The 11,829-nt window shown below is 43.4% G+C and overlaps 1 protein-coding gene and 1 long non-coding RNA gene across 2 annotated transcripts in view; both read right to left on the bottom strand.

The window, feature by feature from the left end:
- The window catches only part of LOC110983316 (dual specificity protein kinase TTK-like), a 98,038-nt gene that overhangs the window by 59,298 nt on the left and 26,911 nt on the right, over positions 1-11,829 (bottom strand). The gene's annotated exons all lie outside the window — the stretch shown is intronic.
- Positions 3,242-4,274, bottom strand: LOC147796683 (uncharacterized). The gene is made up of 2 exons (XR_015427879.1): positions 3,934-4,274; positions 3,242-3,718 (listed from the first exon to the last, which is right to left on the bottom strand). It is a non-coding gene; the product is annotated as an uncharacterized LOC147796683 (long non-coding RNA).

Raw genomic sequence — 11,829 nt, 5'->3', positions numbered from 1 at the left:
TACAACCTCGACTCCATGGGCTGCGTGGGCATTCCTTCACTAGCTAGCTCTGGTCGTGTATACAATAAATGCTGACTGGCTATTCAGGATTAACCGCATGCGTATTTCAAAAGCTATAGGTTTGCGCCAACGTACGTGCCATGCACTGCGTAAATCTGCGTCATGCGTAAACACATCGCCTACAGTCCTCATTTAAATCTCCAAAATAGTGGAATATTTGAATTAAAACCAGGGGTCAAGATCACGCAAGGCCTGGTGGGAACCAACATGGCACGGCAAGATCGTTCCTATGGCAATGAGGTTGGGTCGTGCTCCTACCACTGCTTAGCCTAGTACTAGTGGGCATAAACTCTACCCGTTGAAGACAGTATATCGTGGGTGCAACTGCAGTGTACTAAAGTGCGCCCTCGTTCCCATAGGGATGGGTACGATCTTGTCGCACCATGGTGGTTCCCACCATGCCCTTCACGATCTTTGAAGAAGACTGATTCCCATCCCATGACAAACATGGACTTAACTGAGGTATTCCATCCTTCAATGGGCCTGTGTATTCCTCCGACCATTGGTACTAGTTTGCACGGCACACCATGACATGGACACTGACTAGAGTGTGTCTTGGCTCTCAGTCGTCTGGCATCGCAACAAAATTTCAAGTGGGTCCAATGAGCACATTCTTCAAACATGCATTGCACTAAACATGCACTAAAAACGGACGAATGGATATTGAACAAGGCTAACAAAAGCTTGCCCCCAAAAATCACACCACTGAAAGCAGGTGTCCCCATAAGATATGCTGGTGCCCCCCCCTTGTGCCCCCAAGTGAAATCCGAGCTACTCCGCTGCTACTCATCAGTGCAATTCTGTTGGAGTTGCTCACACCGTTGTGTTGATGAATCAGAATTCTGACTACTTTGTAGGGTAATCCGCTGCTGATCCTGATGACGTATTGTTGACTCTTCGATCGTACTCAGAGGTTTGCAAAGAATCGTCGATATATCGACGACGTTTGAATACAGTGGGTAAATTTCTGCCCGTTCCTCAAGGAACTTTGCAGGTTTCCCGGTGAGAGTGCCTTCTCATATTGGCCCTTGCATGCCAGCCCGCATATCGCAAATTTGTCAATTCCGATGCAGGAGTTAGCACGCATGTACCTGTGGCATTTTGCATTGTACACCCTCTGCAAGGTCCAAAGCAGCCAACATCCACGGTCTAAAGAATGTGGCTGGTGTGTGTCGATAGAACAAAGAGTAAGATGTTATTCTTCTTTGCCCAGTCAATCTCTGTTAGTGAAGTACGTGACTTGTGGCCATCGTAAAACACGACCACGCACAGTCTCATTTTCAGAGGTACTCTGTGCGTGGTCGTGAAGATGAGCCAGAAGTGTTTGACGATTTCACTGACAGTGGTACCCAGTGATTGATGCGGGTGAGGAATTCAGCTTTGCTCCAGTCGATCTTGTGGTCTTCGACGTGGGAGTACTTGATGATGGCAGACTTGTCATATTCTCCTTTCCTGCCATAGGCTCTGTGTTCATTGAGTCTGATAGGGAGGTCCCTGCAGACGGTCTCGCCGATGTACAATTTGCCACATTAGCAGAGGATCTTGTACACTGCTGGCTTGTGTCGTGGGTTGTTTTGGTCCATGTGGGAAGTCAGTAGGTTCTGCATTTTCGAGGGGGGGGGGTTGTATGGAACACTCGAATGCAATATGCTTGTGGAGGATGCGCTGGATGTGATGGGAGGTACTGCCTAGGTAGGGGAGGGTAATGGAACTATAACGGACCATAACTAGTTGGCTTTGGTTATAGAAGACCCTTCAGCCAGGGGTGGATCTTGGGTCTTGACTTAATCCATTCCGCTGTAGTGCCGTGGAGATATGATGGAGTTCTTGGGTGAGACGTTCCTTGTCGCAGACGCTGTATGCCCTGCGTACAAGGGCCCAGTTGACTTAAGACTTGTTCTTGGGGGCATGGAAGGACGCGCTTTGGAGGTATCTGTCTGTGTGGGTAGGTTTCCGGTATACTCGGCGGGTGAGAGTCCCATCCTGCTTTCTGGATACGTCAACATCAAGAAATGAGATGTTGCCATCTTTGTCTTGTTCCATTATGAACTGGATATTACTGTGAAACCAGTTGAGGTGTTCCAGAAAGAGCTCGAAGCTATCCTGCCCATGCTGCCAAATGACGAAGGTGTTGTCTTCGTACCGGAGCCAAATCTTGGGTCTGTGATCCTCAGTGTTGATAGCGTGCTGCTTAAATTCTTCCATGAATATGTCAGCCAAAACGAGGATACAGGAGATCCCATACAGGTTCCGGCTGTTAAAATCTATCTCTCCATTTGAAGTACGATAAGTTGACGCAAGTGAGCAGCAGGTCTTTCTGGAGCGTAAGGTGTTGAATGAAGTTGGCGAACTGGTTGGAATCCTTGATGTGGTGTTTGGCGTTGCCAACCAGGGGTGCAGTATAATGACAAAATGTCTGGCTGTGTTGTAAGTTGGACCACCTCTAGAAGCGACGATTGGGCGTAGTGGACTATCCGCCTTGTGGATCTTGGGTTGCCCAAAGAACCTTGGGCATTTGGAGTCGGCTGGCGGCGGGGAGCTTTTGCTATAGCTTTCTCTAGAGACGGAGGTTATGATCTTTCTTGAGTACCGTGGCAGCTGGAGACAAGAATGTCTGCTACCTTGCGATCATATTCGATCTTGTCCAAGAAGACCACCGTGGCGTTGCCCTTGTCCGCCTGGAGGATCTGGATTATCTCGTTTTGGCGTAGCGAGTGATGGCTGACCGGTCTTGTCTTGAGAGTCTGGGCTTGGCAGGCTTTTATTTCCGGAGGGCTTGGTTGATTTGCAGGCGGATCTTGTTGGCTGTAGACTTGTCGACATGGCGAATGGCTGGTTCGGTGCATTGGATGACCTCTTCAACGGGTAAGTGCTGGGGGTAAGGGAATAGTTCATGCCCAGCGACAGGACTTTTGTGTTGTCTGCAGAGAGGGACCTATCACTGAGGTCTACGGTCTTGCTTTAGCAATATTTTCACTATAGGTCGGTTCAATCGTGACTCGTTCAGTGTGTAAAACTCTGAGAATTCCACCAGGACATGCAATAGGTTTTGTCAGTCAATATGATGTCCAAATTGTCCATGTGTTTTTCCGGCTGGTTTTGATGTGCCTACACTGAAAATAATCATCAATAAAATGATTTTAATTTTACACACTCTCAGGAAAAATTGTATTAAATGAAATACATTCATATATTGAGTAAATTTTATTGAAAACCGACATGCGGCAAACGGAAGAGTGAGAATCTTTTCTGTGAACACAAAGTGACCGCAGCGTTAAATGAGCGACCAAACTAACTCACTGCCGTTTTTAAAACAGACATTTATTAATCAGCTTTAAAAGTTGAGTTCACAACCTGACTTAAAGAGTTACATTTAACAACTACTTTCCGGCATGAAAACGTCAGTTTTAACTGAGAACGAATAATTTTGTTATGTAGACAAAGTTTCTTCCATTGCGTTGAAGGCGTTGAATTCCTTTGTTTGTAACTTCATTCAACAAAAACGCCAGCACTCTGCTTCTCACTTTGGTTTCATCTCTGCCCCGAAAAAGAATTCTGTCACTCATATCACATCGTCTGTCACACGATTTGGGTTCAGTGCGTCTTTAGGTCCGACAAACACAAATCATGGCTGCCTTGGAGATTTTTCCGGTAAAAACTGGGGGAAAAAACGACGAATTAGTCATTCAGTTTTGAAACCACTTTTGCAAATAAGTAACATATTTCAGACGGTCCCAACTTCGAGATAGTGAAGTTTCATATACAAAGCCTTATAGGCTAAATAGACTGTCTTAAGTTTCTGACTAGGCCTATATAGGCTTAAAGTTAAGCATCATAAAGAAACTTTCTGAAACTAAAAAAAATGTGACTCACATTTCCTTCTGTTCCGTCTTCCAAACTTGACGTTGATCTCCGGTAATTCACTGCTGCGTACACCTCAGCCATTATTCTTTCCAAATTTATCCATTCCAAGTGCAGAATTCAGTGTTTCTTCGAAATCTGACGATTGAAGCACAAAAACCTCAACTGGTTTTTGAAAAAATCCATTTGAAAGTACACGCAACGAAATTCGCAACGCTCGTTATTTAAATTACGCATACGTGGACGCGTGAACCTCTGTCTTAAGGAATTTATTCAAAGAAACAAGCTCTGAATTTCAGAAGACGATAGGCCTACTGTCAAACTGTATTATTAACCTAAAGACGTAAACAATATCGTCTGCGTATGCGCTGTTCTTTCATCACTTTCTTTAATTATGTAAACTTTAATTTGAAACTAGTGCGGGTACCAGTGAGAACATGTAGTCTAGTAAGCGGTCCCCACGTTACCTTATTGAGTGTAATTCCCTGGTAGTCTATGCACAAAACGTCGCATGGGTACCACGCGCAATGAAAGGAGCGGAAATGTTCGCTCTCGAACTTACCGAAGCTCTTTCTCGCGCACGTGTGTGCACGTGCACGCACTATCGGTAGAATGAGGTATCCATTGATCTGCATTAGGTACCTGGATACGAGTGCGTTTCGGTAAGAGTTGACTACTGCATTGGACAAATACGTACAATGACGTCAAATTACCCTACTAAGGCACAAACAAAAACTTTCCGTTCTAATTCAAATGGTTTCCTTCTTACATGATACTTTCTCATTAGAGCGTTCATATTCCTTACTGTTCACAAGTAGACAAATGTCAGCGAAAACCCAGCAAAACTGAAAAAATCCCCTCTGAAACGTTACCTTCACTCCCAACTTCTGACTCTGTTACTTTGGCGTTACGTTAGAAACACGGGCAACAATTTGGCGGAAAATGGATTTTTATTTTGTTAAGTTAGTAAAAAGGACTTTGAGTGTTTAAAACTACTTGCTATGGAAATGAGGGGCAAACAACTATATCTGAGCTTGATGTTGATTGATTACTTTTGGGGTCCACCTGTCCGAATCAAGAGCCATTTTACAGGCTTCTGGCTACAGTGGGATTCAGTATGCATGCGCACAAACTAAGTGAGGGGCATGAACATACGTAAGCAATCATCAATTGTTAAAGGAACCAGGGAATGAATTTTTCTTAGAATCACTTTTTGTGCATCCTTGTACTCTTCTTCCATGTTTGAAGACTGTTTGACATCTTTTTTGAGTTACATGAGCTGAACGGTGCACTTTTTCAAACATTAAATTTTGACCAAGCATTTCTGGACAAGTGAGGGCGCTTTTGCTTTGATGTAAATCCAGGAAGACATGGTTCAGGTTGTATGTTTTCATGTTCAAATTATCTGGAAACATTTCTGTGAAAAAAGTTTTGCTGGGTTGTTGCCATATACTTACACAGCAATAATTTGCTGAAGAAAATAAAATCTGCTTTAGCAGTGGTTAAAAAAATCTACAAAGTTTCTGTGCACAAATTAGTGCAACATTGAGATTCAGCGCCTTGGATGACATCATAGTTCTGTCATGAATATGCAAATATGCATCAGAAAAAAAACCCAAAAAAGCATCAAAATATGGGCTAAAATTGCAAACAAAAATTTTAAATGGGGTTAATTGAAATCCAAAGATGCACTTTCAAGGGCTTTTAGTAAAATTTATAAAAATATTTCTATTTCCTGGTTCCTTTACGTGTTCCACTCGCGCTTGTGTGATAACTAATAATACATGTATAGTATTTATCCGTATTCAAGTTGTGGGCCATACATTTCGGCTATCAAGTTATGCCAACATTTTAAACCAGATCGCCTTGTATGCTTATATTGTGCTGATCTTTCGAAGGGATTTTGTTGCCATCACGATATCAAGGTTATGGATAAAATTATCATATAGGGGCGTGGCTAACTGCAAGCTCGATCATGTTAGTGGACACTTAGGAACTTAGTAAGTGCTAAAGTAAATGTCGGGCTTGAATTTCCTATTGTAACAACATCCTCCAACCAACTAATTCCCCAACAAGAAAAAAATGTAGACTCGAACCTTCGGCTTTTTGGTTCTCAATATAACGCTCTTGTAAGGGAGCTGCCATGCAAGTCGTCGGCAAGGAGGGCAATTGTTGTGTTATTAGGCCCCAAAAAACTCGGGCTCTGGTTAGACCAAAGTTCCAGAATTGAAGCGGCGATGCATTTTGGGGGGGGTTGTTTTTTGTTTTTTTAAGGGGGAGATGGGGTTGGGTTGGCTTTTTAAGACTGGCAACGGACACGGAAATGAGTGGCATATTTAATCAACGAGCAAAGGCTATTAGTAGCACGCATTCATCTCCAATGGATATCAATGGTAGCACGTTGCACGTCATGCCGCCATCGTTGTTGATCAGCTGGCTGCAGCTTTGTAACCTACCCATGGTCTACTGTTTGTGTTCGACATCAACATTACGCAGTCGTAAGGGTCCAGTCCACTAATTCAAGCCCCATTGAAAACCGTGTAAAATCAGCACCGTTCAGGGCCCAATAGCATGCACGCCAACATCCCTGAGATTTCTGAAACACAAATGAAATTCTTGTCTGGTCACTTATCTTTCAATTTCTTTTCAATTTTTTGTGGGTTAACCAATTACATTTTTAATTATTCCCGCAAAACAAAATCACCCCCCAAAAAGTGATTTTTCCGAAGTCTGATTGCAGCCATTTTTCAAGTGGCAACCCTCAACTTTCTCGGGCACTTAGGACCATTTTTCAACCGTAGTTTTCAGCCCGTCTGCCCTCATATGAAAGCTCAAAGACCCAGGGAGTTGATCCTGGCAACGATTTACACAATCTCACCATTTTGGGAGCCAAACAATCTCCTTTTTCAAAAGATACTGTGGGTGGGGGCACTTTTAATGCTAATGAGCTGGTCAGAAATTCTCACTTGAATTAGTGGTCTGCACCCGCAACGGATTTATCACCGGGTACGAGCTACCCACGAATTAGTCTGGTTCCTTGAACAAATTGCCCTTCCGCTTATGGACTTGTGACCGGAAATCAGTCTACTCGCGAACATTTCAGGTGGTAGGAAATAGAGGGCGCTGTTTTGGAAATTTGTAGAAAAAAAAGGGAAAAAATTATTGACGTGCATGTTCAAAATCGACGCGCGCGCTGACCACAGACCGACTATGTTTTTTGGGGGGCCTTATACTTAAAAGTTCGTGTACCTCATTTATGATAATTGCCCCCTACCTTCCTGGATGAAAAATGCATTCGCAACAGTTAAGATACGCCCATTTTATTATAATTACCCTTAATCTTCTTAGGAAAAAAATTGCGCGTGCGGTTCGGCGTGCAGGAGCAGTAAGTGCAAACTCGCTCCCCAATGTGCGTGTTCGGAGGTGCCCAATTATGGAATTCCATATCTGCCGTCGCCCATGGTGCATCGCCCGTCGTCCGTCGCCCATGTTTTTTTTTTTTTTGTCACGATTGCACAGTTGTATTTTTAACTTTGACCCTCCTATGGTGTACTATTTACGACAAACATTTCTCTCTCTCTTTAGCCTCCATCCAGGCGACGCAACCAGACGACGCGACGGCACGACGGTTCCCTTGCGTCGTGCCGTCGGGTCGCACCGTCGCCTTCTAGCCATTACTTTGTACACACACGACACGTCGCGTCGTTCCGTCGCCCGTCGCGTCGTGCTGCCTTAGGTCCTTTCCATGTTGCATTTATTGCCGCCTAAACGTCGCCCCTTCCGTCGCCCGTCGTGTCGTACCGTCGTGCGTCGCGTCGTACGTCGTGTCGTGCATCGCGTCGCCTATTACATCGACTGATGCACGACGCGACGCACGACACGACGCACGACGCGACGCGTCATGTGCTGTCGCCCTTTGCTTCTTGATGTTTATAGAGAGCGCCTTTACTGTTTTCTTTTATTTCTGCCCCCGGAATTGCATACTACGGTACAGTCCACTAATTCAAGCTCCATTGAAAACAGTGTAAAATCGGCTCTGTTCAGGGCCCTATAACATGGATACCAACTTCCTTGAGATTGCTGAAACACAAATGAAATTATTGTCTGGTCCCTCATTTTTTTTATTTCCTTTCAAATTTTCAAGTGGCAACCCTCAACCTTCTTGGGCACTTAGGACCATTTTTCAATTGTAGTTTTTAGCCATGCTGCTCTCATAAGATAGCTCAAAGACCCAGGCAGTTGATCCTGGCAACGATTTACACATTTTCACCATTTCAGGGGCAAAACAATCCCCTTTTTTCAGAAAAATGCTGGGCTGCTACTTTTAATGCTAATGAGCTGACCAGAAATTCTCACTTGAATAGTGGATTGCATGCACCCAGTGCATGGTATTCGCTCTTTGTACGCTGCCGCCATGGGTATGCAGAGCCTTGAACTGACAGCTTTTGAAATATTGTCCAATTGTAGAGTATAGATGGCAGAAGAACTAACGCAGCATCATGCCAAAATTACCAAGCAACATACATGGAAAAAGCTACCAGATCGAGGCTCTGCATGCCTATGGCGGTAGCGTACAAAGAGCGAATAGGTAGCAGGTCTTGTCTCTGTTGTTCTTTTTCATGCATGCTTTCTAGCTTTGTGTTTTCATTAAGAGTGAGTTGTGGAAGAAAAGGTTAGTTTGTTTTTTTAATCAAATGTAATTAGAAAGACCATCACGATCAACTCTCAGCCTTGTCTCCAGGAAATAAATAACATGAGCCACAATGTTGTTTTAACTTTTCCTGCTCTAATTTTGATCTTCCTAATAATTATGTAATAGAATTAATTTTGTTCCCCTACTTTTTGAAATCCTAACTCCCCCAGAATTAGGTCATACAATTTGTGCAGGTTGCTTGGCAGCTCGTGTGGGCAGTTGGAAGCAGAACTTGCAAGCAGCCACACGAGTCCTTGAGAAGGAGCTGATAACTTCCCTAGCTAGTGACCTTCCACACTTCACTTGACTACTGGACTGAACAGAGACTGTTCTGTTGTCTCTCTGTGATTTCTCCTTCCATCGAACCTTCCATACTTGCAAATTCGTCCCTGTCCTGCTCCAGGCAAAAACATTACCAGTGTAAGCCTATTGAACCACACATGCATACGTTGCTGGACAGGGGGTGGCCTTGACCAGGGCCACATGAATTCCGTTCCGAAACCTGATTTAGTCGAGGGGAAGGAAAGACTGTGCACTTGAACCCTAAACATGATATAGCCCAACACATCTTCGCCATCCATTCAAGCTCTTTTTACTGCAAGCCTTTCTACTGCAAACTCTACAGCTACTTGCCAAGTCAAGACAAGCCAAGTCAAGTCGTCCCCAACTTCAGCAATAGATCGTCTTCAAGCTAGGCCCTTTATTTATTTTCACTGCTAATTCATAATTTTTCTGTTAAATAGAATCCCTGTTTTTTTCTCATTATTAAAAAGATGCTTTCTCTAACGTGAGGGTATTTGTATTTTCGTAAACCGTGCGAAAACTTTTCACTATATTAGCCGGAAACGAATTAATTCTCACTGGTTAGCTGATAATAAAAGGCGTAAACTAGTAAACAAAGAAATAATGTAAGCAGGTGTCATGATTCTCATATTATGTCCGCTACAATATTTCTCAATCTATTTAAAGATACAATACATCAATCATTATAACGTGCTTGCTAATGTAAGATGCGGATCAGAGGAGAAATTATACATGTGTGTGGCCAAACAGAGTTGAAATAAGACACGGCCACAATGATAATAGCGTCTGTATAATGTTTTATTCAGAAACATGGACTAATATCATTGGAAGTGTGGTGCTGATGAGGGTAACGAGGACGACTGACCTGATGGAAGACTAAGACGGAATATTCTGAGGGTATTATAGAGCAGGCTAGGTGGTAGCTTCCTAAACCAGTGGTCAAACTCGCAGTCATACAATTGTAGACAAATTGTCTGGGGAATTGGGAGTACTACTTAGAAATTACCAGGATGGACCACAGAGAAATACCGGTATCTATAAGATTACAAATCTACTACAAATGGGAAATGCATCGACGGTATTAAAAAGAAATCATTGGCTGGGTTTAAAGAGTGACGAATTCTGGGCTTCCACTTATATGAGACGGCAGTTCCTACATATGCCGATTTTCTTTTTGCTGTTTTTTCTTTTTCTTAATAAAACATGACAGAAATTAATCCTAATCGAGGATTGGATGAGATAAAAACAAGAACAAATCAACACCAAAGAGTAAATAGCATGTACTTCGCAAGCACGGGGGACAGAAATGAAAGAAAACAGTAAAAGCGCCCTCTATAAACACCGTGAAGCAAAGGGCGACAGCACACGACGCGTCGCGTCGTGTCGTGCGTCGCGTCGCGCTTCAGGCGACGTAAAAGGCGACGCGATGCATGACATGACGTACGACGCGACGCACGACGGGCGACGGAAGGGGCGACGTTTAGGAAGAAAAAATTGCAACTAGGAAAGGACCTAAGACAGCACGACACGACAGGCGACGGCACGACGCGACGTGTGTGTACAAAAGTAATGGCAACAAGGCGACGGTGGGACCCGACGGCACGACGCAAGGGAACCGTCGTGCCGTCGCGTCGTGTAGTTGCGTCGCCTGGAGGGAAGCTAAAGAGAGAGAGAAATGTTTGTCGTAAATAGTACACCATGCCCTTGATTGCTTCACATGTACATGTCTTTGTTCGATCGATCCACCATGCCTGACTCTCATTTTAGCAATAGAACTAGAAGATGTACATGTATTCGTTTTTGCAGTTGCGCCAAACTCCAATTGAAAGAAGAAATAATATCCTGACATCGGTTAAGTAACGTGTATATGAAAAAATACCATTTTGGTTACATAAATAAATTAACAAAATAGACTTTTGTTGGGGTAGCTTGTTTTTCTCGATAACTTTGTTACTCTAGACGTAACCTTACTCGTTAACAGCCTGACTTTAGGTCTACAGCCTATGTAATATTTCTGTCTGTCCCTGCACGATATCCCACAGAACGGAATTTAAATAATAGATTATTTACAATGTTTGATTCCTTAATAGTTTTCATAAGAGACGAACTGATTCAACATTATTTTGAGGGCGGGTATGCCTATGATGAAATCTGCTGTATACTCCAAATTAGACATGACTTTATTTGTAGGTTGGCTCACAGAAGTCTTTTAAACAGTAACGTTACTTGTTAGCCCCATAAATAATGCTGATGTGCTGGACAACCTGTTCTCATTGGTCTATCCACCATGACATACACACCCACAAGAACCAACACGTCATATTTTCTGAAACTGAAACCAAGTGGTAATTGTCCCCTAACAATACATGTAATAAACAGTTTGTTATCCACAGCACGTCTAGTATTTCTGGATTTCAAGGTGAAATTGAGAGGACAAGATAGAATATCTGTATCGGTTGGCAGTTTTCTTCCTGGAATTTGCTGAAAACAAGTCGGCATATTTTTACATTATGCAAATTAGAATAACACTGTGGATAAGTTGGCAGGAACATTTTTGCTGAAAATGTTTTTCCCAAAAAAAAAACACTTGGTTGAATTCTCAAAGAGGCGATATTTTCTTGTCAAGGGGCAGGGGTAGTCTAGCATTATTGGAATTAATTATGTGACGAGTATATGCTTTGCAGGTGGGATTTGTACTTGCCTTATTCGGAAAAGATCTTTAGAAGTGAATGGAATCATCACATTGTCATTTGTTAAACCCTGGCTTTTGCAGGTCCTATGCAACCCATTTGATGGGCGATGCACGACTGGCGACGCACGACGGACGACGCACGACGGGCGACGCACGACGGACGAAGCACGACGCACGACGGGCGACGCACAACGGAAAATGGCATGTTTGGAACTGGTAA

The sequence above is a fragment of the Acanthaster planci genome, linkage group LG15, assembly GCF_054643075.1.
Source record: "Acanthaster planci isolate LZ-2023a linkage group LG15, COTS_SCS, whole genome shotgun sequence".
Classification (NCBI taxonomy): domain Eukaryota; kingdom Metazoa; phylum Echinodermata; class Asteroidea; order Valvatida; family Acanthasteridae; genus Acanthaster; species Acanthaster planci.
This window is presented reverse-complemented; position numbering and strand designations above follow the sequence as displayed.